Source organism: Zingiber officinale, chromosome 4B (genome assembly GCF_018446385.1).
Source record: "Zingiber officinale cultivar Zhangliang chromosome 4B, Zo_v1.1, whole genome shotgun sequence".
NCBI lineage: Eukaryota > Viridiplantae > Streptophyta > Magnoliopsida > Zingiberales > Zingiberaceae > Zingiber > Zingiber officinale.
The window spans coordinates 116793716-116817231 of record NC_055993.1 but is presented as its reverse complement, the minus strand read 5'-3'; the positions used below and the strand labels follow the sequence as shown (position 1 = coordinate 116817231).

Sequence of the window (23516 nt, the reverse complement as noted above, 5' to 3'; positions counted from 1 at the left end):
AGCTTTCTCACTGTTCTCTCTCAATCACTTTTGGTTCTTTGCAACAACACATCTTTACTAGACTCTCTAGATAACCTATTTCGCGAGTATTTTGGAACTCAACAACACAGTCCCAGTGGACGATATATTTGTATTACTTGAAGACACCATGCATTTGCGGTACAAGCACATCAAGACCTAGTCGGTGTTGGATATTTTAAATAAATGAAAAAGACTTGAAAGAAAAGTCACAACTTTTGATCATTTTCAATGTACTTTGTTGTCTATAAAAGAGACTAAGTTGGATTAAAAATGAACACACATTCTTGCTCTCCTTTGCTTTGTTTTCTAAATTGTCTTACTTAGTGCAAAGTATAGACAATTAGCTTCATCTAATCTTATAGGATATTTGGACTTTGTGGTGCACAATTTATAGAGTGTGGGTCCTCTGGTCCGCTTTTCCATGGTCCCCTCCTGGTTCCCTTTGCAATTGTGGTCGGATCACGGTTGGAATCTGACCATAATTGACTGTGATCCCTCCCTGAGTTCACATTTCTACCCAAGTTATAGTTTGGGTTGAGGCAGGCGGTCGGAGGCCACTGGCGGTGAGCGGGCGACCGGGCTACCTGGCGCCGAGTGGGGGGTAGCCTCCGGCCGCTTGCCTCAACCCAAACTATAACCTGGGTGGGAATGTGAACCCAAGAAGGGATCGCAGTCAATTATGGTCGGATTCTAGCAGTGATCCAATCGCAATTGCGAAGGGGACCATGGAAAAGTGGATCAGAGGATCTTCCCTCCAATTTATAGACCAAATAAAACCTTAAGGATATTGTTTGAAACATGATTTGGAGTTCAAGATTAGTCTTATTTTTTAGCACTAGCCTCGTAATGCACCAATAATCTTAAGGTTTTATGCTACCACCCAAAATGGCTAGTGCTATGAAAGACCTAACATACAATATAGTAAAGCTTGACAGGTTTGATGACAGTAACTTCATCCGTTGGTAGAAGAGGGTTCATTTCCTCTTGGTGGCCCTAAAGGTGGTTTATGTGCTCAACACCCCAAAGCCAACACATGAAGTGTTGGGATATGCCTAATACGGGTGCGTGCTAGAACACATTTTGCAAACATGCGTAGCGGAAAATAAAATAATAATAATTCTTAATTATTACATCACATACACCACACACATACAAGGATACAACATGTCAAGCATAATCGCATAATTAAAATTTTATGGAAAATAAATTTACACTAAGTATACCTTATAGATGACCTGTAACGAGAAGGGCATCAACTGTAGCAATGTTATTGATGTTAGGATGTATACTAAAAGCCTAGCTTTTTGTATGAACATTTATATTTTGAAATAAAAATCACATATGTCAAATGTCTGCATTTATGTTAAATGCAATTGTCCATTTAATTTATATTGTCGATAACATGGTGTTTGATGTGACACAGAAGATCATGTTATCAGTTTCTTATAAATTATAAATAATAGCTCACAACCAATATGAAATGAGACAAACCATTGGAGTGGTTGTCGTGTAATTTGGTATTAGTTTATCTTAACTATAAAATTACACTAGTACACTATGTGTGTATTGAGCAGGACCATTTGAGGTTGTTTCTTTTTATACTGACTGCATAAAAGAACAAGACCTCTGTTATTATGGAAGTGTGTGCTCTTAAACATGATATAATAATAAGTACGTATACTTAATATTTATTTCTTTAATTTATCAATGGGTGAGATTTAGTTCATTAAATCAATAGGCCCGATAAATTGAGAAATGATATTATTTATATGGTGTGTTGTTGATTATAGAATGAAACTGTGTCATAGTGATCTAGGTTGATGATGCCTCCTTGAGGAGCTCATAAGAATTATCATGTAAATCCTGCAGGTGGACTTAGTCCGATATGACAATAAGGTTGAGTGGTACTACTCTTGGAGCTAGATATTAATTAAGTGAGTTGTCAGTAACTCATTTAATTAATGGATATTCGATATCTTAAACACAGAGAGATTAACGCACTCATAATAAGAAGGAGCTCATATTGTAATATGGGATTGGTGCGGTAGTGTAATAATAACTCTTTAGTAGTATGAGTTATTATTGATGAACTTGAGTTAGGTGTTCGGGGCGAGCATGTGAAGCTCAAGCTCATCGGGAGACCAAAACCAATTCCTCCTCTCGATCCCTGTTGTAGCCTCTTATTTATAAAGTCTTATATCTACCCAAAGCTCAACTTCTTAACCAAGCTTAAGGGCTAGCCACATCCTTGCTTGGAGCCCAAGCAAGGGGCCGGCCAAGACAAGCTTGGAGCTCAAGCTAGGGCTGGCCAAGCATTGCTTGGTGCCCAAGCAAGGGGCCGACCATATAAGAAGAGAAAAGGAAATAAAAGGGAGTTTTTATTTTGTTAAAAACTTTCCTTTTATGATGCTTTCCACATGGTTTTAAAAGAGATTTTTAAATTTTAAAATCTTTCCTTTTATTGCTTTCTACAAAGGATTAAAAGAGAGATTTGAAATCTTCCCTTATTTGTAGTTATCTATAATGTTTAAAAGAAATATTTTAATTTTAAACTTTCCTTTTTGTAACCATGATATAAAAGAAATTTTATTTTAAATCTTTTCTTTTATAGGCATCCACAAAAGGATTTAAAAGAGAAGATTTTAATTTTATAAAATATGTCTTTTATAGCTAACCACTAAAAGGATTTTAAAAGAGAGATTTTAATTTTTGTTTAAAATTTTTCCTTGTTTGGACATGATGTGGCCGGCCATGTAAAGGAATAAAAAGAAGTTTTAAAACTTTCCTTTTTTGGATTCACCAAGGATTATAAAAGAAAGGGTGCCTCATAAAAAACAACCTAAGCCTTGCATCCTCTCTATTATGGCTGAAACTCCTCTCTTCTATTCCCTTGGTGGACGGTCCTCTTTTTTGTCTCTTCTCCTTTTGTTTTCTCTCTTGGAGGCCGGCGGCATCAAGTTTGGTTTTCTCTTGGTGGCCGGTTGTTTGAAGGAGAAGAAGAAAAGAAGGAAACTCTCTTGTCTAGCATCCCTTGGAGGTTAGTTGGTGGTCGAAACTTGGAAGCAAAGGAAGAGGCTTGGGTGGATTTCATCTTGGTAGATCGTCGCCCACACAACGTCCAAGAGGAAGAGAGGAATACAACAGAAGATCAAGAAGTCTATAAGCTACAAAAAGGTATAACTAGTTATTTGTTTCCGCATCATAACTAGTTCATCTTCTTTGTATAGATCTTGAAAAACCAAACACAAGAGGCTATCGGTTTTAGGTTATCGTTTTTGTTATCGATTTTATTTTTCGATTTCATGTTTCGATATTGTGCTTCTATTGAGGTCTCTGTAGTTAAACCTAGTTTACTATAAGAAGTTAAATATCCGATTTCTTTGAAAGACTTTATCTAGGAAGTGGTGGATGATCTCATACCCAAGAAGGCCTAGTGTCTCGCCATGTTTAATCTGGAAGTCGATCTTTAAAATAAATATTTAATTAATTTTTATAATATGGTTTAACTTATGAAGAACACATCGGTTAAACTTGGAGTAAAAATGTTAAGTATCGTTTCCAATCCAAGTTTAACTTCTGAAGGATAATTTGGATTAATAATGTTAAGCATCGTTTGCAATCCAAATTTAACTTCAGTAGAGCACATGGGTAGCTAGGATAGTTCTATACTTGTACAAATTTTTGTACAGGGGAACTCGAACGGTATTCCGAGTAACAACCAACAGTTGAATCTCACATCTATTCGTATCCACGCCGAACTTCTCAAGACAACTCCGTGAGTACAAGCCTCTCCTTCCGAAGTTACTAGCCACGAGTGAAGAAGAAGGATCAAGAGGAAGAAGACGCAAACAAGGAAAATATCTTTTCCTTGACCACACGGCAACAAGAGGGAGAGCCCTCTTATTGGCGGCGGGAGAGAGAGGAGAGGGAGAGGAGGATTGTATTTTCAAAAGTCAATCAACTAAATAATGAAACTTGTATCTAATTCTCTCCTAATTACATCTATATATAATTCTCTTTAATGAATTGGATTAGAAAGTCCAAATCTAACTCATTATCCTTTAACAAAAAATTAGCTCATTAACCTCTTGGTTTGGTTCACAACTAAACCAAGTTAGTTCATGATTAATTCATGATTAAACCAAATATGGTTCAACTCTACCATAAGAGATGTAGCACATCCGTGCTTCCATCATGACAAATATTTCCATATTTGTCTTATGTATGGTCCAACCAAATATTTATCTTTTTATTTAAGAATCATATTTTTTAATTTGTTTTACATCTTTTAGAGACTCGTTAGTGTGTGTGACCCAATAGATTCCTAATTCATCTTGGCCATCCATAATTAATTACTTAATTATAGAACGATCATGAATGACACCTAGTAGTACATCATGATCTCCAATTAGCTAGAAAATCATAGTTGATCTTAGAACTAATTCTAAATCTTTCAGCAGCTACAGTGAGTCGTATCTTATTCCTTTCACTCGTCTTATACCCACTTAGTTCAGGACATGGTCTATATGTCTGTCCCCACTAGACTGACTATGTCACACCTAGCCCAAGTAATACTTCCTCGTTCTACGGATTCAAATTACTCGTACATGTGTACAAGAGTCTCGTACTCTTAACATATGATGCTTTGGCCAAAAACTTTGAGTAATAATCATAACGAGTGGTCATAGGGTATACGTCTCCTTGCAATGAGCGGTGAATCCTCTGTGGGCTATCCAAATATCTTCGGGCATTTTGACATACTCAATCATCCCGGATCCATACCTTGATGAGGTACTTGCTTAAGATGTCAAAGTATAAGTCTCCATGATTAAGATGACTTGTATATCTCAAGTCATAGGAAACTTGCTCTTCAGCTGGAGTAAGTGCTTCATATATATATATATATACACACGCACTTGAGATGCAGTAAGAGCTCTCTCTCTCTCTCTCTCTCTCTCTCTCTCTCTCTCTCTATATATATATATATATATATATATATATATATATATATATATATGAAGTGTTACAGCGAGTCATTCCAATAAACTAGTTATCATAATTAGTATCTACGTTTAACTCGATATCCCAATATCTCCAGCCAATGAGAAAATAGTTGCTTGGCAAACCAAGGAGTATAACCCGTGCTAGTCCTACAGAATTGATGATGTCCAAATGCATCAATTCGACGACTAGGGAAATTCCAATACATTTATAATTGCACATGTAGAGATAATCACTAGTTGTGATTCAATCACAATTTCTCTCACGCTATGAATTGTATTGTGGACATTCAGTAAATGAGTTTAAGATAATCAAAAATATAATATGTACTCAAATAGTGAATCTATATTTAGTAAAAATCGTAAGACAGATTACCTTAGGACATTCCTCAAAATCTAACACTTCCACTTGGCCTAATGTCAATCGCCATGGTCTCTTAAACTGTAATCATGGGCATGACTCTCAAACTTTCTTTGTGGTAGAGCATTTGTCAGAGGATCTGCTAGGTTCCTTTCAGTAAGAATTTTCTCGAGTTGTATCTCTTTCCTATTAATGATCTCCTTGATCAGATGATAATGACAAAGCACATGTTTTTACCGCTGATGAGACTTAGGTTCTTTTGCCTGTGAAATGGCTCCAGTATTGTCACAATAAATAGGTAATGCTTCAATAATGGATGGAACCACTCCAAGTTTAGTAACAAACTTCGTAATCCAAACTATTTTCTTTGCTGCTTCCGAAGCTGCAATGTATTCCGCTTCACAGGTAGAATCTGTAGCAGTGTCTTTCTTGGAACTTTTACAATTAACTACGCCTCTATTTAATATAAATATGAATTCAGACTGGGACTTGGAGTCATCCTTGTCTGTCTGAAAATTTACATCTGTATATCCATGTATGATCATATCATCATCTCTATATACCAAGAACATATCCTTAGTTCAAGTACTTAAAGATCATCTTGACAGTCATCCAGTGATCTATTCCTGGATCAGACTAGTATCTGCTCGTAACACTCAGAGCATACGATACATCAGACCTTGTACATAACATATCATACATGATAGATCCTATTGCGGACGCATAAGGTATCTTATCCATGCAAATCCTCTTATCTTTTGTGCGTGGACACATAGAATTCGAAAGGTGAATTCCATACCTCATAGATATGAAACCTTTCTTGGATTCAGACATCCTAAACCGTTTTAGCACTCTATCAATAGATGTCGACTGTGAAAGATCAAGCAACCTTTTCGATCTATCTTTATAGATTTTCATCCCGATGATGTAAGTTTCTTCTCCCATATCCTTTATGGAGAATGTTTTGGACAACCAAACTTTAACTGACCGTAAAACTGGCACATTGTTTCCTACGAGTACTATGTCATGAACATATAATATTAGGAATATGAGCACACTCTCACTAACCTTTTGATACACACAAGGTTCATTTGGATTTTGTGAGAAATTAAATTCTTTGATTGCCTCATCAAAATGGATATTCCAACTCCTGGATACTTGCTTCAGTCCATAAATGGACCATTGAAGCTTACATATTTTATTCTTATTAACAGATATGAAACCTTCGGATTGTGTCATATACACGTCCTCGAGCAGATTTTCATTAAAGAAAGTTATTTTCACATCCATTTGTCATATCTCATAATCATAATGAGATGATATGGCCAGGAGTATCCGAATGGATTTAAGCATGGTTACAGGTGAGAAGGTTTTATCATAATCAATGTCTTGTCTTTGACGATAGCCTTTTGCCACTAACCTTTCCTTATATGTAATTACATTACCATCCATGTCAGTTTTTTTCTTGAAAATCCACTTGCATCCTATAGACGTTATGCCCTCAGCTGGGTCCACCAAATTCCAAACTTTGTTTTCGTACATGGAATTCATTTTTAACTTTATGGTTGTAAGCCACTTGTCCTTTTCTGAACTATTCAGAGACTCTTTGTAACCAGTAGGTTCCTCATCCTCAATGAGTAACACATCATTTGATGCTCTTACAAGAGATGCATATCTCTCAGGAATATTGTGTGCCCTACCTGATCTACGAGGAGGTTGTGTCATAATTAGTTGTGATTTTTAACTAGGCATCTCGTTAGTGTTTATTGGAATCTCTTGAACTCCATCAAGTTCAACCATACTCCCACTTGCTTCCTGTAAGAGAAATTCTTTCTCTAGGAAAGTAACATGCCTTGAAATAAACACCTTTTGTTCCAAGGGGTGATAGAATTAGTAACTCTTAGTTTCTTTAGGGTATCTAATAAATAAACACTTATCAAACTTAGCTTCTAACTTGTCTGATATAATCTTCTTCACATAAGCATGACACCCTCATATCTTCAAATAAGATATGAGGATTTTCTTACTAATCCATACCTCATATGGAGTAGTTGAGATTGCCTTCGTCGGAACTCTATTTAACAAGTAAACAGCTGTCTTGAATACATAACCCCAAAAGGTTTTGGGAAGATTTGCACGATCCATCATTGAGCTAACCATGTCCAACAAGGTTCGGTTATGCCTTTCCGATACACAATTATGTTGTGGCGTATATGGCGGAGTCCATTGAGACAATATACCATTGTCTCTTAGATAATCTTGAAACTCTTGGCTTAAATATTCATCACCTCGATTGGATTGAAGTATCTTAATATTTTTACCAAATTGTTTCTCTACTTCATTTCTGAATTCTCTAAACATTTCAAAGGCTTTAGACTTGTGTTTCATTAGATACATATACTCATAACGAGAGTGATTATCAATGAAAGTAATGAACTAGCTATAACCTCCTAGTGCATGAGTTGACATTGGTCCACAGACATTGGTATATACGAGCCCAAGTAACTCATCAACTCGTTCACCCTTTCTAAAAAAAGATAACTTTGTCATCTTGCCTTTTAAACATGAATCACATGTATCTAATTCAAATGATTGGGGCATGCGTTTCTTGCTTATATGGCCAAGGTGACAATGCCATGAGTAAAAGGTTAATTGATTATCTAATCGAGCACGTTTATTGCTCATATCGATATTGAATACATCACTAGATATATCTAACGTGTAGATGTCATTACATAAAGTTCTAATACCATAAAGAACACTATGCAATGTTATATAACAATAATTGTTACTAAAAGTCAAATGGAAATATTTTCTATTTAAGCAAGAAATAGAAATAATGTTATTTATTAATGCGAGAACAAAATAACAATTATCTAATTCTAAGATAAGTCCACTAGGAAGATGTAACAAGTATGTTCTAATGGCGACTGCAACAACCTTTGCTCCATTCTCAACTCACTGATTTGTTTCTCCCTTAACGAGTCTTCTGCTATTCCTTAGCTTCTGTATATCATTACATATATGTGAGCCACACCAGTATCCAATATCTAAGTATCTGAGAAAATAGCATGACAATCAATAACGAAAATACCTGAAGAGGATGGAGCATCGTGTTTGTACCCCAAGATAGTTTTGATGTAATCAACCAAGTCAAGTTAGGTCATGTTGGTTTTTAACCCTTGTGTCTAAGTTTATAGGAACTTAGGAGCACAGGAAGTCAAGCGAAAGGCGCAGCTAGCGAGAAGGACGGCACGGAAGATAGCCAATGAGCTCGGTGTGTTTGTGGGACGAGGTGCTACGGAAGAGTACGCGGGCGGACAAGGAGGCGGGCAGCGTTTCTGACGGACGAGAAGCCGGAGCGGAAGATTGCTCGAGAAGGTTGGAAGTTGGGTTCGGGTGAGCCCTATTCCAGATGGTTGAGATCACCCAAGCGAGCGGAGCCGAAGCATAAGACCCGGACCAATGCGAGTAGAAGCGGAGCAGAAGACCAAGACCAAAAAATAATAAAAAGTTAATTTTTTGGTCCAGGACACCCTGACCAAGTCCTGGGCGCTTGGACCTGTCCGGGGCACACGAAACCCTTTCGGGCGCCCAAACTGGAAAAATTAGTCAAACGCAACGTGGCGCATTGCGTTGCGACGGAGATAAAATTTTATACCCCTAAAGGCGCCTGGAACCCTTCCAGGCGTCTCGACCAGGGCTATAAATACAACCCTAGTTCCAGAATGCTATAACAACACTTGTGATTGATATTTATTCAGTTCTATTATGTAATCTAGTGCTTTAATTGCTGTAAAGAGACTTCTCCATCTGAAGGAGAGTTTAGTGAGCGTTCAACTTCCTTGGATTAGCAACCTCCCTAGTTATAATCAAGTAAATCTTTTATGTCTCTTCCTTTCTTTACTTAAGTCTTTTATTCTTTCTTTTATGCAAGTGTTGATTATTATTAAGCTGTAAAGTTTGAGGAATGTTCATTTTTCTTTACAGGGTTATTCACCCCCTCTAGCCGACCGACAAGGGACCAAGAAATGGTATCAGAGCGGTTTGCTTCAAGAGAATTAACCGCCGAACGAAGCACACAAGATGGCCGGACCGAGTATTAACTCACTAAAGTTCGAGGGGAAATTCGCGAGCTGGAAGAAAAAGATAGAGGTATTTTTCAAAATAGATTTTGAATTATTAATAATTATGAAATATGATTTTGTAGTCCCAAAAGACAAAGAAGAATATCAGTAGACGAAGAAGGAACAAGCCAACTTCGTGAAAAATGACAAAGTAGAGTTTCATCTGCTTAGTGTTTTACCACCTCAAGAAATCAACCATATCGGAGCCTATGAGTCTGCCAAGGAGCTCTGGGAGAAATTTCTAGAACTACACAAAGGGACCTCGGAGGCAAAACTAGCAAGACGGGACCTACTCCGGAACCAGATCAGCAACCTCCGATTAGAAGAAGACGAAACTGTCGCATACCTCCACTCAAGAATCAAGGAGTTCATCACCGGACTCACGAATCTCGGAGAAAAGGTAACCAATTGAGATTCGCTAAGGTACGCACTTAACGCATTTCCTAGGACTCCGGAATGGTCGACCTTAGTAGATGTGTATTTCATCTCTAAGAATTGAAAGGTAACTTTTTTCAACTTTTGAAATTCATGAGTCAAGATGTGCAGGTATAAGGAAGCAATCAAGGTAAAACATTGCCTAAAAGCTAAGATGGATGAACCAGATTCCGAGACATCACTTGACGATGACGAAACGATGTTAATGGTAAGAAGATTTAAAAAATTATTTAAATTCAATAAGTTTAACCAAGTGCAGGGTAAGAGAAGAAAAAGAAAGGTAAAATGCTATCACTGCAATGAAGAAGGGTACGTAAAAGATAACTTCCCTAAACTAAAAAGCAAGGACAAGAATAAGGACACAAGCACGGACAAGAGACCAACCCAGAAAAGGTACAAGAATCTAAAGGCGACATAGGACGAAACGTCGTCCAAGTCATAGATCAAAGTCTTCACCGGACTTGCGCTAGTGGCAAGTCACCAAGAAGACGAAGACGAAGCAAGCTTGTTCGAAATGAGCATTGAGAGTATCGATGAAGGGGGAGTGACATCAAAAGAAAGCAACACTTCAAGGGGAGCTTTATATTGTGGGATCAACAAGGTAAGTTAGGTACGGTCTCTTCCTCTTGACAAGTCATTTCAATTTATAAATCACTTATCGAAAAATTATTGTAAATTAGAAAAAAAATAATAAAGAGTTAAAATCAACCTTAGCTATATCTTGTCAATTAGAAGATCTCGACAAGATTAAAACTGGAAATGAAAAATTAAAAATTGAGAATGCAAATTTAAAGGATCAAATAGAAAACTTAAAAAAAAATCTGCATGTTTAAATTTGTCTGCTTCAATTTTTAGGAACTATAAAGGATTAAATTAGTAATTTAGATATTACAAGGGGAAAATTAGAAAATTACCTAGAAAATATATTCCTCAGTAATTTTTAATTAACCCAGTAGGAAGGAACCTATATTAGGTTCCAAAATCATATTTAGATTGACTATTTTTTTAACTAAGGGCTTTCATAAAGAAAGTTAAATATTTAATTTCTTTAAAATGCTTTGTCTAAAAAGTGGTTGTTGTTCCAATAACCAAGAAGACCTAGTGTCTCGCCACAACCTGAAAGTCAATTATTGAAATAAATGTTTAATTGACTTACTGTGAAGTATTTAACTAATACTTTAAATTATTTTTCAAAATTTCTATTAGAAAAATTCTTATCGTTAAAATTTATTTAATGAAAATCATATTTGTTAGAGTTATTTTAGCAAACTTATTTTTCTATGAAATTTTATCTAAACAATTTTTTTGAATTTTTTTTCTATTAGAAAATTTTCTATGAATTAGTTATCAAAGTGCAAATTTTCTTTTATTTTACTTCAACTTTTTGTGAAAATATTTTTTTCTTGTTCAACCCTTATTAAATTTATCAACAATTAAAGGAGTCTTTTTCAATTTTTTTTATAAAACTAGAGTTTTTGAAGCTTAATCTTTCATATTTTTTTCCCTTAGACTTTCAATTTACATTTTTCAAAATCAATTCAAAGTTCCCTATTTAATGTGATCAAATGGGGAGAAGAGAAGATTAAGTTTAGAGGGAGGGTAATTTAATTTTTTGCACATTTTTAGTTGCAAATTTATAACCTTATTATTATTTTCTTTATGTCTATTTATCCTAACTTAACTTGGGTTATTCACATCAGAAAGAGGGAGATTGTTAGTACCCCAAGATAATTTTGATGTGATCAACCAAGTCAGGTTAGATCATGTTGGTATTTAACCCCTGTGTCTAAGTGTACAGGAACTTAGGAGCACAGGAAGTCCAGCGAAAGACGCAGCTAGCGAGAAGGACGACACGGGAGAAAGTCGATGGGCTCGATGCATTTGAGAGACGAGGTGCTGCAGAAGAGTACACGGGCGGACGAGAATGAGGCGCGTGGCGTTTCCAAGGGACAAGAAGATGGAGTGGAAGATTGCTCGAAAGCTATAAGTTTGGTTCGGGTGAGCCATATTCCGGATGACCGAGATCACCCAAGCGAAAGGAGCGGAGCGGAAGACCCAGACCCAAACGAGCGGAGCCAGAGCAAGAACCGGGACCAAATAGTTAACATAAAGTTAACTTAGGTCCGGGCTCCTAGGCTGAGTCCAGGCTCCCGTACCATGAATTTTATCCGGATCATGTTTAACATGATCCGTTATAACATGGATAAAGTTTTATCCCCTAGAGGCGCCTAAAACCCTTTCAGGCATCCCCACCCGAGCTATAAATACAGCCCTGGTCCCAGAAGGCTATAACAACACTTGTGATTGATACCTATTCAGTTCTGTTCTGTAATCTAGTGCTTTAATTGATGTAAAAATACTTTTCCGCCTGAAGGAGAGTTTAGTGAGCGCTCAACTTCCTTGGATTAACAACCTCCCTGTTTGTAATCAAGTAAATCTTTTGTGTCTCTTCCTTTCTTTACTTAAGTCTTTTATTTCTTTCTTTTATGCAAGTGTTGATTATTATTAAGCTGTAAAGTTTGAAAAAGGTTCATTTTTCTTTGCAAGCCTATTCACCCCTCTCTAGCCAGCCGACAAGGGACCAACAAATAGGACCTAATTAACTTGATTTAGTTGATCATATCAAAACTACCACGAGATACTTACAGAATGTTAAAGTATTTTTCTCAACATAATTTGGTTATGGATAAAATAATAATTGTTAGTGCTTTGATTGATAAACTTTCCCCCTCTTGGAAAGACTTCAAGAGAGATCTCAAGCATAAAAAAAAAAAAGGGCTCACTTGAAAGTTTAGCTAATTCTCTTTGTATTGAAGAAGAATTGAGAAAGTAGGAAACCCTTCAATCAAAGGAGGATTATAAAGGCAAGGAACCAACAACCAAGATGAATGTCATAAAAGAAAGCCAAAACGGCAAATCCAAGATGAAGGCTTTCTATGGCAAGGACAATGGGAAAATCAAGAAAAAGAAAGCAAGTGCTATCATTGCAAGGAGGGGCACTACAAGTATGAGTGTCGTCTTCTCAAGAAGAATGGAAATGCTCCAAGCTTCCACAACAATGACAATGATGAGAGGGTACTTGTAGCCATGATCATTGAAATCAATATGGTTGATGAAGAATTCATCTGGTGGGTTGACTCGGGAGCCAGCCTACACACTCTCAATCAGAGCTCTCCCTTCTCCCTTCCTACTGGTTTGTGGCCAGCGGAAGCTCCACAACGGGGTTTAAGGTGGCAGTGAGGGAGGGGCGGTGGAGTGGTCAACCATCGACGTTGAGGAGTGGAGGAGAGGCCTCCAGCACCTCAAGATGGAGTGTAGGGAGCTTGGATAACACAGCTCGCTGCTCCTCACCTTCAGCAACAAGAGGAGGTTCTTGTGTCCAGTCTCCTCTAGTTGTGCAAGGGCATTGCCACCCCCACACCACCACCAATTGGGAGTCACCACAAAGCATGATTGGAGGACTTGATCTGAGGTGGAGGCAAGCTACATGGTTGGTGTCCGGGAACTTGAGCTTAGGGCAACAAGGCAACGACGTTTCCAAGGGTTAACAATGAGGAATGCTCCACATCTCAGAGTAGCCGAAAGTTTCCAGGTTTGTGCCGACGATCGCAAGGAGCTGACTATTCCGACCACCATCAAATAGGGCACCGTCGGCTGATGCATGGAGGATGAGTGCGAAGGGGCAGTGGTTGGTGGTGCCATGGTTGTCATAGGCCGGTGGGGGCAGGGTATGCAAAGTCTTGGCTAGCAGCAAGCTTTTCCAGTGACCAACATAGCCTTGCAACTCTCTGACGAAATTTGGGAGGGAAAGCGGGCTGAAGGCACCTTGGGATCTGCAGCAGCAAAGCGAAGGGGAGGGAGATTTCAAAATTTGAATTCAAATTAAAGCAAAGGAGAGAGAATGAGGTTCAGATTGGGTAGCTTAGAGTGAAGTTCAAATTCAAATCTGATTTCAAATTTGAATCTCAGACCCTCCCTCTCCTTTTGGTGGGAGAGGGAATGAGACATGTGAAAGAGGGCAAAAGCAGAGGTTTGTGCCTGCCACTGCAGTCTACAGAGGACCTATGGGCGTTTCTTCCACCAAATTACCTCTATTATCAGACAGGGCAGCTTGCTCTGGCCACATACGGAGCTACACAGCCGGTGAAGAAGCCCCCCTTGCTCGGGTTTTCATGTTGAGGTGAGTCTCCTTTCTTGGTGTAAAATTGGACCTAAGGAGCACATTTGGAGGAGGGGGGAGGATGCAACTGGATACAGTAGACGATTCAGTGTGGTGAAACAGTGAATGGAGGGGCTGCTGGCGGTAAACTGTAGAGGGACAAGGGGGTTGTGAACATGGTAAGCAGATTTTGAAGGCTGCAATAATACTTCTAGCTCAGTTTTTGCAACATCAGTCTTTTAGTGACACTTGTGTCGATGACCGGAACTCTGGAGTGTTGTCGAAGGTTCCATGGTTATCATGTAAGATGTGGCTGGGACTGATTTGGGAGAGGACTGTTACCCTCCTCATCACCAATGGGTTGCTAGAGGTGTTGCTGAACTCAAATAGTGTCTCCGACATGAAGGATGGTTGGCGTTAGCTTGCTGCGATTGAGGGTCAAGGTGGATGCAGTCACGGCAAGGGAACATTCATTAGTGGCAGTGATGTTTATTTGTTGGTTGGTTGTGTGCTTGTGTTTGTACCTAAGATCATGCTTGGTTGTGATGATAGTTGGTGTCTGTGCACACCAACCTACTGTTGCGATACCATGCCTAGCCTTGTGCGGCATTGTATCATTAGGTAGCCTTATGGATTTCTTGTTCTGATCTGGCATTGGTCCGGATATGACGAGCGGGGACCTATGTGCCATAGGTTGTTGTACATTCCTTTTGTTTCATATACATAATTTACTTTATCAAAAAAAAAAGAATAAGAGCTAATTCAAGTCCTTGAAGGAAATTGAAGATCCAAACTTCATTATCTATATGGGAAACTCCTCAACATTACCCATCAAGGGCATAGGGGAGATAGATCTAAAATTTCCTTTGGGAAAAATTGTAGCTTTAACCAATGTGTTGTTTGTTTCCAAAGTTAGGAAAAATTTTGTATCAGATAGTCTTTTGAACAAGTTTGGATTCAAACCAGTTTTTGAGACTGATAAGTTTGTACTTTCTAAAGGTAGGATATTTGTTAGGAAGAGTTATCTTTGTAATGACATGTTTAAGCTAAATGTTATGCTTTCAATTGTGGATGCTCTTACTCACACACCATGTCATTATCCTTGCTTACTCAAGTAGATCGAATTGTGAATCAAGAAGATCGACTGAATTTTAGTTTCCTGCTCATAGTTCAGTCTCCCAAGTTCTCCATACAATTCTATCTCGTAAGATCATCATATAGCCCAGTCTCATGAGCTCTTCATACAATTCTCGCTCATGTGCTTTCCATACCATTCAATCTCCTAAGCTCCCCCATACAGCTAGCTCGATCGAACCCCTGAGTTCTCTGTATCATAATGGTCATGATGATATAACTTGCGATTCTAGCAACGACCCCTCCACCATCGTCATCCCTAGGTGAACAATAGGTGAGCAATTGAAGCTGTAGGAATTCAAGTAGCTAGGATACCAGTAGAAAATAATTGAAATAATTAGAATAGCCTCAATTTTCTCGAAAATCGTTGTCATGATCTTTGCATATGTTTACTTCTCTCGCACCTATAAGTATATTCATCGCAGGCATGTTTATAATACCTATCTCATAATTTTCATCCTACTTTTACTTTCAGAAGCACTACCCTAATTTAAGTATCAAAGAGGGTTTCATAGTGTTCGGACCGTTGACCGGCTTGAAGGGGAGGTTGAATAGCTCTACACAAAATCAAAACAAATCCTTCTCGGACTTTAAAAGAACACTTGCATAAATAATTAAATGAACTAAAAAGAAGTAGAGGCTCAGAGGATTTACTTGGTTACAATCAGGGAGGTTGTTAATCCAAGGAATAGAGTAGGACTAAATTCTCCTTCAGGTGGAGAAGCCTCCTTACAGCAGTGTAAGCACAGAAAAATGAGAAGCTAAACTAGAAAGGAAAGCACACAAGTGTTGTTTCAGTAATTGCTTGTTCTTCTTTAGCTTCTGGACCAAGGATGTACTTATAGCCTTGATCGGGGCGCCTTGAGTGGAATAGAATTCTATCTCTGACGCGTCGACCAAAGTCCACGTTGAATATGATAATATTTGAGTTCTGGGTGCCCGGACTCCGGGCAATCGGAATGGATCCGGACGCCTAGACCCACAAAGTCAACCTAGTTGACTTTTTTGGTCCGGACCCTCTGCTCCGGTTCTTCTCACCTCGGTTCGGGTCCTCTGCTCTGGCTCTGCTTGCTTGGGTGATTTCGACCATCCGGAATATGGCTCACCCGAACCCAACTTCCGGCCTTCGAGCAAACTTCCGCTCCGACTTCTCGTCCCTTGGAAACGTCGTGTGCCACCTTCTCGTTCACCCGCGTACTCTTCCGCAGCACCTCGTCCCTCGGACACACTGAGCCCGTCAGCTCTCTCCCGTGTCGTCCTTCTCGCTAGCTGCGTCTTTTGTTTGACTTCTTGTGCTCCTAAACTCTTGCACACTTAGACACAAACTTAAATACAACAGGACTTAATTTAACTTGTTTGATTACATCAAAACAATCTTAGGGTACCAACACATTGTTCCCATGGGGGCTAGTGCCCAGTTGATTAGAGAGAATATATAGGATAGGGATCAATTCTTGATGAGTACATGCCCTCGAGTAAAAAACTCCTTTCACCCTAAACCATTTGACGATAGGCTATAAGTTGACCCCTGATTTATCTCCCTTTACATAATCTAGGAATGAACTATGAGAACGTCTAGACTGAAGATAATCATCTTTGCTAAAAAAAAATAAAAGGATTCATCGAGTAATAAATGCCCTTTGAAGTTGATTAGACTAATATTAATAAAAATAACAATTTTTTACCGGACCTAGTAGATAAGTTTTCAAATTACTCAAAGCACGCATCATAGTTTTAAATTACCAAATCGCATATCTACTTCCCATTTTACCCTTGTCTTCAAATCAATTTGACTAAAAAAAATAGTTGAATGATTTTTTTTCCAGTCGAATCGATTTCTTTCTGTTTAAAAAATCTATCAGCATGTTTCAGCCAAAATCGAATGATGGACCTAAAGACCTCAGAATGACATGAAATCAGTTCCTATATATTTGTCTAGTTCTCTTAATAGTAAAAATGCTATCAAACATTGATTTTACCCAATATATTGAGAGCATTGATTTTTTGAACATGGATTAGTTTTTTAAACATATTTGTGTTCAAACAATCATTGCTCTCAATATATTGAGTCAAATTAATGTTTGATAGTATTTTTTATAATCATAAAAACTAGAAGAACATATAGGAACTGGTTTCATGTTATTTTGAGGTCCTTAGGTCTATCAGCCAGTTTCAGCCAAAATATGGTGATGGACCTAGAGATCTCGAAATGACATGAAATCAATTCCTATGTATTCATCTAATTCTCCTAATTGTAAAAATACTATCAAACATTAATTTGACACAATATATTGAGAGTAATGATTTTTTTAAAACTATGGCCAAATGAATCTAAATAAAATCAATTTAGGTTTATTCAGCCAAAATCGATTAATGGACCTAGAGAGCTCCGAATGAAATGAAACTTGATCCTATGAATTTTTCTTGTTCTTATGATTATATCAACATCCTCAAAAATTAATTTGACCCAATATATTCAGAGCAGTGATTTTTTAAAACATGAATATGTCTAAAAAATTAATTCATGCTAAAAAAATCACTGCTCTCATATATTGGGGCAAATTGATTTTTGAGAGACTAGTTGATAGACCTAGAGACCTCAAAATTGTTGGGACCTTGATCACCGGCTAGAGGGGGTGAATAGATAGCCCACCCTAAATCGTTCATTTACCTCCTACACTCATTAGCGCACAGCAGAAATACAAATACAAAAGCTAAACTAAAACAAGAAAGCAAACTTAACACATTAATTTAACGTAGTTCAGAGATTAGCGCTTCTACTCCACAGTGTGCTCATAAGGTGGACGATCACAGCGATCCTTCGGTGGATCAATCCCCGACAAATTCTTGCTAGTGAACGACTCCTTCTCAGTAGAGAAACCTCTCCACAAACTTGATCACGGGCACTTGGATCACGAGAACTTAGAGACTCTAATTAGAGGTTAACCACCTCTAATTTCGTCACCCAAGTCAGTCATCCCAAGCTCCATTATATAGAGCTTGGGGGAAAACTGTAGGATCGAAATGCAACCCCCAACAAAAACATCCAAGTTGTTTTCTGAAGGATCTATAGGAATGATAGAGAGGGGTGAATGTCATTCATTTTAAAACTTTTTTTTTCGATTCAAAATATCAAAGTAGCAGCGGAATAAAAAAAAATAGGTAAACTAATTCAGTTACTTGATTTGGAGCCTGTGGTGACTCCTATTCCAAGACTTGTGATCCTTGATCGTACCGTTAGGTAATTCACTAAAATTTTTCCTTTCGAAAACTTCGAAAAAGAGGTAATGCATACAGAGAAATTAATACAAAAGAATGCAAGCTAAATAAAAATACCAATAATACAACAACGAAGATCGTCGGAGCTTCTTAGTGATGTAGCTTGCATGTTGAGTGGAAGATCAAAAGTAGCATGAGCAGTAGAACAGTGGAATGCAGAAAGTTACTTCGGTTCGGTGCTCGAGGCTTGCTTTTATAAGTATTGATCGGTCGACTGAAAAACCCTTCGGTCAACTGATCAGTTCGATCGACTGAACCCTCTATCGGTCGACTGAATGCTGCGCTTTCCTTCGATGACAAGATCTAATCTTCATGTAATTAAGAGCATTAAATGTTCGATCGACCAATCACCTTGTTCGGTTGACCAATCCCTCAAACTGCCTTCTTCGTTGCGATTCAAATATGCTTCATCATTAATGTTATTTAATGTTCGATCGACCGATCCTTGGGTTTGGTCGATCGATCTTCTTGAATTCTAAGTTTGCCGAGATTTCTATCTTCCAGGTTGTTTACCAAAATGGATTTGGTCGACCTATCCTTGGGTTCAGTCGATCGATCCCCTTAAATACCAAATGTGCTTGCTCGATCACTCTGTGCCATGTCAACTTGGTTCGGTCAACCAATCCTCCTGTTCAGTCGATCAATCCACCTGGATTCTATAAAACAGAGTTAGTTTGCACAGTAGCATAAAATATTCCTGCAACATAAAGTTAGCACAGTAGTAATGTATGAATAAGAAAAGATAGTAAGACCTGTCTTGATCTCAACTTGGAAACCTACCGGTTTCTTCAGTTGGATCAGTAACCTAGGGTTTGTTCCTTTATGGAACATGACCTCCCCATCGCTCCACTCCAATTGCTTACCTCAACCTACCTTCTAAACATTGAGTCATCTAGACATGTTTAGACTTCGGCTTAGCATCGGATCGACTCACCATGGCTTCCTCTCAATATCAGATCTTTTAGACCTACCGACTCCAACTGCTAGGTGTTAGGTCCTCGACCCACCTAGACTTCCTACCTAGCTTCCATTATCTGCTATGACTTTCTTGCCTAACCGTGAATAGGGCTTTCCCGGTTGAGTAAACAGCCTGCACACTTAGTGAACTTGTCAGATCATAACAAGATTTAACTTAGATCTTTGACAACATCAAAACTCAGGTTTGATTCTGGTGCACTCTACACCAACACTTTCTCACTACCAGTCGACTGGTAAAGTCACCAATCGACTGACTTCTGTGAAAATTCGATCGTTACAACCCAACAGCTCAATACCAATTAACTAGTGACTCTACCAGTTGACTGCTCCACATTGATTGAGCAAACAGAAGCATTATGTTCGCTTTTAGTATATTGGTAAACCCACACTAGGGCTTTTACCCCGAGTATAATCACTCAGCACTCATCCTCGCCCGCATAACTTGACCTTGTCTTCTAACCTTCTCCATAAGTCTTGCGTCCCTCAGATGTTTCCCGATTCTTCAAGCTTTTGCCTTCAAGAACTTCTTTCAGTCTTATCTTTGTTATCGGGTCTTTTATTGCCAAGAAGTTCCTCACCTCCGAGATTTCATCCTTTGTCAATTCATACTTGGACTTACGTTGCCAAGACTAAATGTTTGGACTTACACTGCCAAGACTTTACTTGTACTTCTCCTTTGCCAAGACCACACTTGGACTTTCTTTGTGCCTACACATTCAAAGGCACATATCAAATACACAAATAACCCAACTTAAATGTTTGCCCAAACATCACTGTCACGCCTAAGAGGAGTCGCTGTCGATGAAATTTCGACAACATCTCCCCTATATTGGCGATAATCTGAAACCTTACTGCACAACCCTCAGGGCCTCTCACTCCTCGGCCAACACGGTCGGAATATATACAATAAAATAAATAAACATTTCACGCAGTTTATAATAATACAACCTCCAGCTGACTACATAACCACGCAATTTAATAAAACCTACTCCACTGCAACAAGAAAAGCACAACCCACAACGGAAAATCATCGTAGTGGAAAACATGGGCAGAGTACCAAAAACTCGATATAAAATACACGAGTTCAATAACTACACATCACAAGTTTGTAGTCACAAAACAAGGAAACCCAAGTCCGAAATAGAAAATCATCTCAACACGGAGTGGGGACTAACAACTGGAACCTTTTGATAGCTTCAACATGAAAAGAAATAAATCAACGGAGTAAGTTCAAGAACTCAGTGGGTATCGATCAGACATGCATAGCAAGATATATCTATCAGTAATAATCATACAGTACAGTCTCCTGATCTATAATAGGAAATGCGAAAACTGAACAAGGGGAGAAGTTGTACTCAGCAGGACCTCCTATCTGGATATAAGGGTCGTTAGACCAAATACCTCATATCTCCTGTATGCATGTCAATCATATGCAACCATCAAAAATGCAGCATATTAAAATGCAACAATCACAAGCAATAAATGCAATTCATGCATATGATACAAATGACATGGTCACCCTTGACGCAATCAGCCATTTCACACACGATAGTGAGACCAAGTGGATAGGACTATGACAACTGTGCACTCTACCATCACTACTCCTGAGTGATCGAGTGGACAGGATGTTGTTGGAGTACACCTATCCCCCTACCCCAAACATAGTAGTGGAGCCTAAGCTCTCATCTCCCTGTGTCATAGTCAAGAGGAGGGATCCCTGTCCGCTACCATGTTGCAGTGATCGCTACCCATGAGCGGACCAGCGAAACCCTGATAGAGCAAACTGCACACACCCTGCCTGATATACCACTAACCCATGAGTGGTTGTGTGTGCAAATCATGTAATTGGTGATGTGCTTAATAATAATGGAGCCGACAATTGCTCAGCATGCAATCATGCAATATGCTGCATGACACTAAGCATGTAACTCCTGAAAATATCAACCTCCTCATAATGTGTACCAAAAGGAAAACTGAGTCCATAACAATGATCTAGGTATACATGCTAGATAGTAAACCTAAATACACATGCCAAGTAATAACACTAGGTACACATGCCAAGTATATCTAGTAGCTAGACTTGTATTTGGTAATGCATTGTATGTCACTACGTAAGTGCACAATGCAAGAATCAGGAGAACATAAGCAATAATGTAGAACAGACAACAATAAGAGCATACTATGGGTATCAAGTAGTGACATACCAAGACATATATAAATATAATCATTACTACTAGATATAACCTACTACGCATATCAAAATGGCAATATCAAAAGAGATAAGTCAAAAGTACCCACATCACAAAGAAAGTCGTATCAGATAGATCCCACGTCGAGATGTTCGTCTCGAATCAAAGTCCTGTAACACAATACTAATTAGAAATCATATCTTACCTCCAAAAAACTAACCTAAATCTAAATCCAATTATAAACCCTAATTGGATCATCTGACTCCTCATCAATTCTAACTAATCCATAGCATAACTTATCCAAATCCGTTTGTTCCTGAATCAGCCCACTGTTGGAAAAACCTCCTTAACAGCACTGCCAGCCAAAGCCAAATTCGGTCGTGTTGTTGCTCACCACCGGAGCTACAGTGGCTGGATCAGACAATAGCAGCTTCTACACAGCCGACGGCTTTCACACGACCTGCGACATCACAATCTGCCCTCAAATCAAAGGGCGTTAATGGATCTGAACGGAGAAGAGGTTAGGGCCTCACCTCGGCGATCGTCGGTGTCTCCGAGTTGTCCTCACACGAAGAGGGTAGCGGCTGCGACATCAACGATCGTGATCAGCGGCAGCGAGAGATCAAATCTAGAGCACGGGGAAAGAAACTAGGGCTTGAATCTTTGCTCCTGACCGAAGACCAAACCCGTGTAGAGATGGCGCCTCGGATCGGGAAACAAACACTCGGTCAGCGGTGGATCGGGAGCTAGGGAACCGAATAATGGACCTGGGGTGCTCGGCTTATGACGAGAGGAGATCAAGTGGTTGGCGACCGGTGTCGGGTCGTGGCGGTCGGCAGCGGCGCACAGGGAGATCGGAAGAGGGTCGGCGTGAGGTGAAGAAAGATGGAAGGCGACGATGCAAAGGAGAGGACGAGGCTTCCCTTGGCTGATGGGCTTTATTAGCAAGGAAGAAGAAGCGCCGCATCAGATTCCTTTTTTTTTTGGGGGGGGAGGGGGGGGGGAGCTCGGGGAAGAGGAAGGGGTCGACATCGGGAACAAAAGGGGAAATCAGGAGAAGAGGAGAAGAAAAGGGAATCGAGCGGAGGAAATAAATTAGGTTTTTTATAAAATTTGATCTTAGGTTTAGGAAAATCAAAACCTAAATTTATTCCTCAACCAACTCTCACTAAATGGTTGTTCCAAACAGACTTTTCCCAAGTCTATAAATTTATCCCTTTAAACTCGTCATATAAGCTCCGAAAAATTTCCAAAAAATTCCTAAAAATTTCTGAAAATTCTCTTATGGTTATTCGTCTATTAAACCTTATTACTTTAATTTGTCGTATCTTACAATCAAAACCTAGGGCCTTACCGATTGCTCCAATATAAATAACATGAAACCAGTTCCTATATGTTTGTCTAGTTCTCTTAATTGTAAAAATAATATCAAACATCAAATTAACCTAATATATTAAGAGCAATGATTTTTTTAATACAAATTAATATTTCGTATACATTCGTGTTGAAAAAAAATCACTACTGGTAATATATTAGGTCAAATTGATGTTTAATAGTTTTTTTACAATCATGAGAATTAGATGAATACATAAGAACTGATTTCATATCATTCTAAAGTTTCTAGGTCCATCAACAGATTTTGTCCAAAATTGACTGATGAATTTTTCGAACACAACAAAAATCAATTCGATTTAAAAAAAATTAGTGGACTATTTTTTCCAGTCGAATTAATTTAAGAACGGTGGTAAAATAAAAAGTGGGTATACAATTCGATAATTTAAAACTATGACATATGATTTGAGTATTCGAAAATTTATCTAGTAATACAGTGAA

At 38.6% G+C, this 23516-nt stretch overlaps 1 long non-coding RNA gene across 2 annotated transcripts; it reads right to left on the bottom strand.

The window, feature by feature from the left end:
- Positions 1 to 15481: 15481 nt before the first annotated feature.
- LOC121976152 lies at positions 15482 to 22761 on the bottom strand. Of its 2 annotated transcripts, XR_006110556.1 has the most exons (3): positions 22217 to 22699; positions 21793 to 22143; positions 15482 to 15496 (listed from the first exon to the last, which is right to left on the bottom strand). It is a non-coding gene; the product is annotated as an uncharacterized LOC121976152 (long non-coding RNA). The 2 variants fall into 2 exon arrangements; XR_006110555.1 differs by lacking the exon at positions 15482 to 15496 and having other exon boundaries at positions 21775 to 22143; positions 22217 to 22761.
- Between the last annotated feature and the right edge of the window lie 755 nt (positions 22762 to 23516).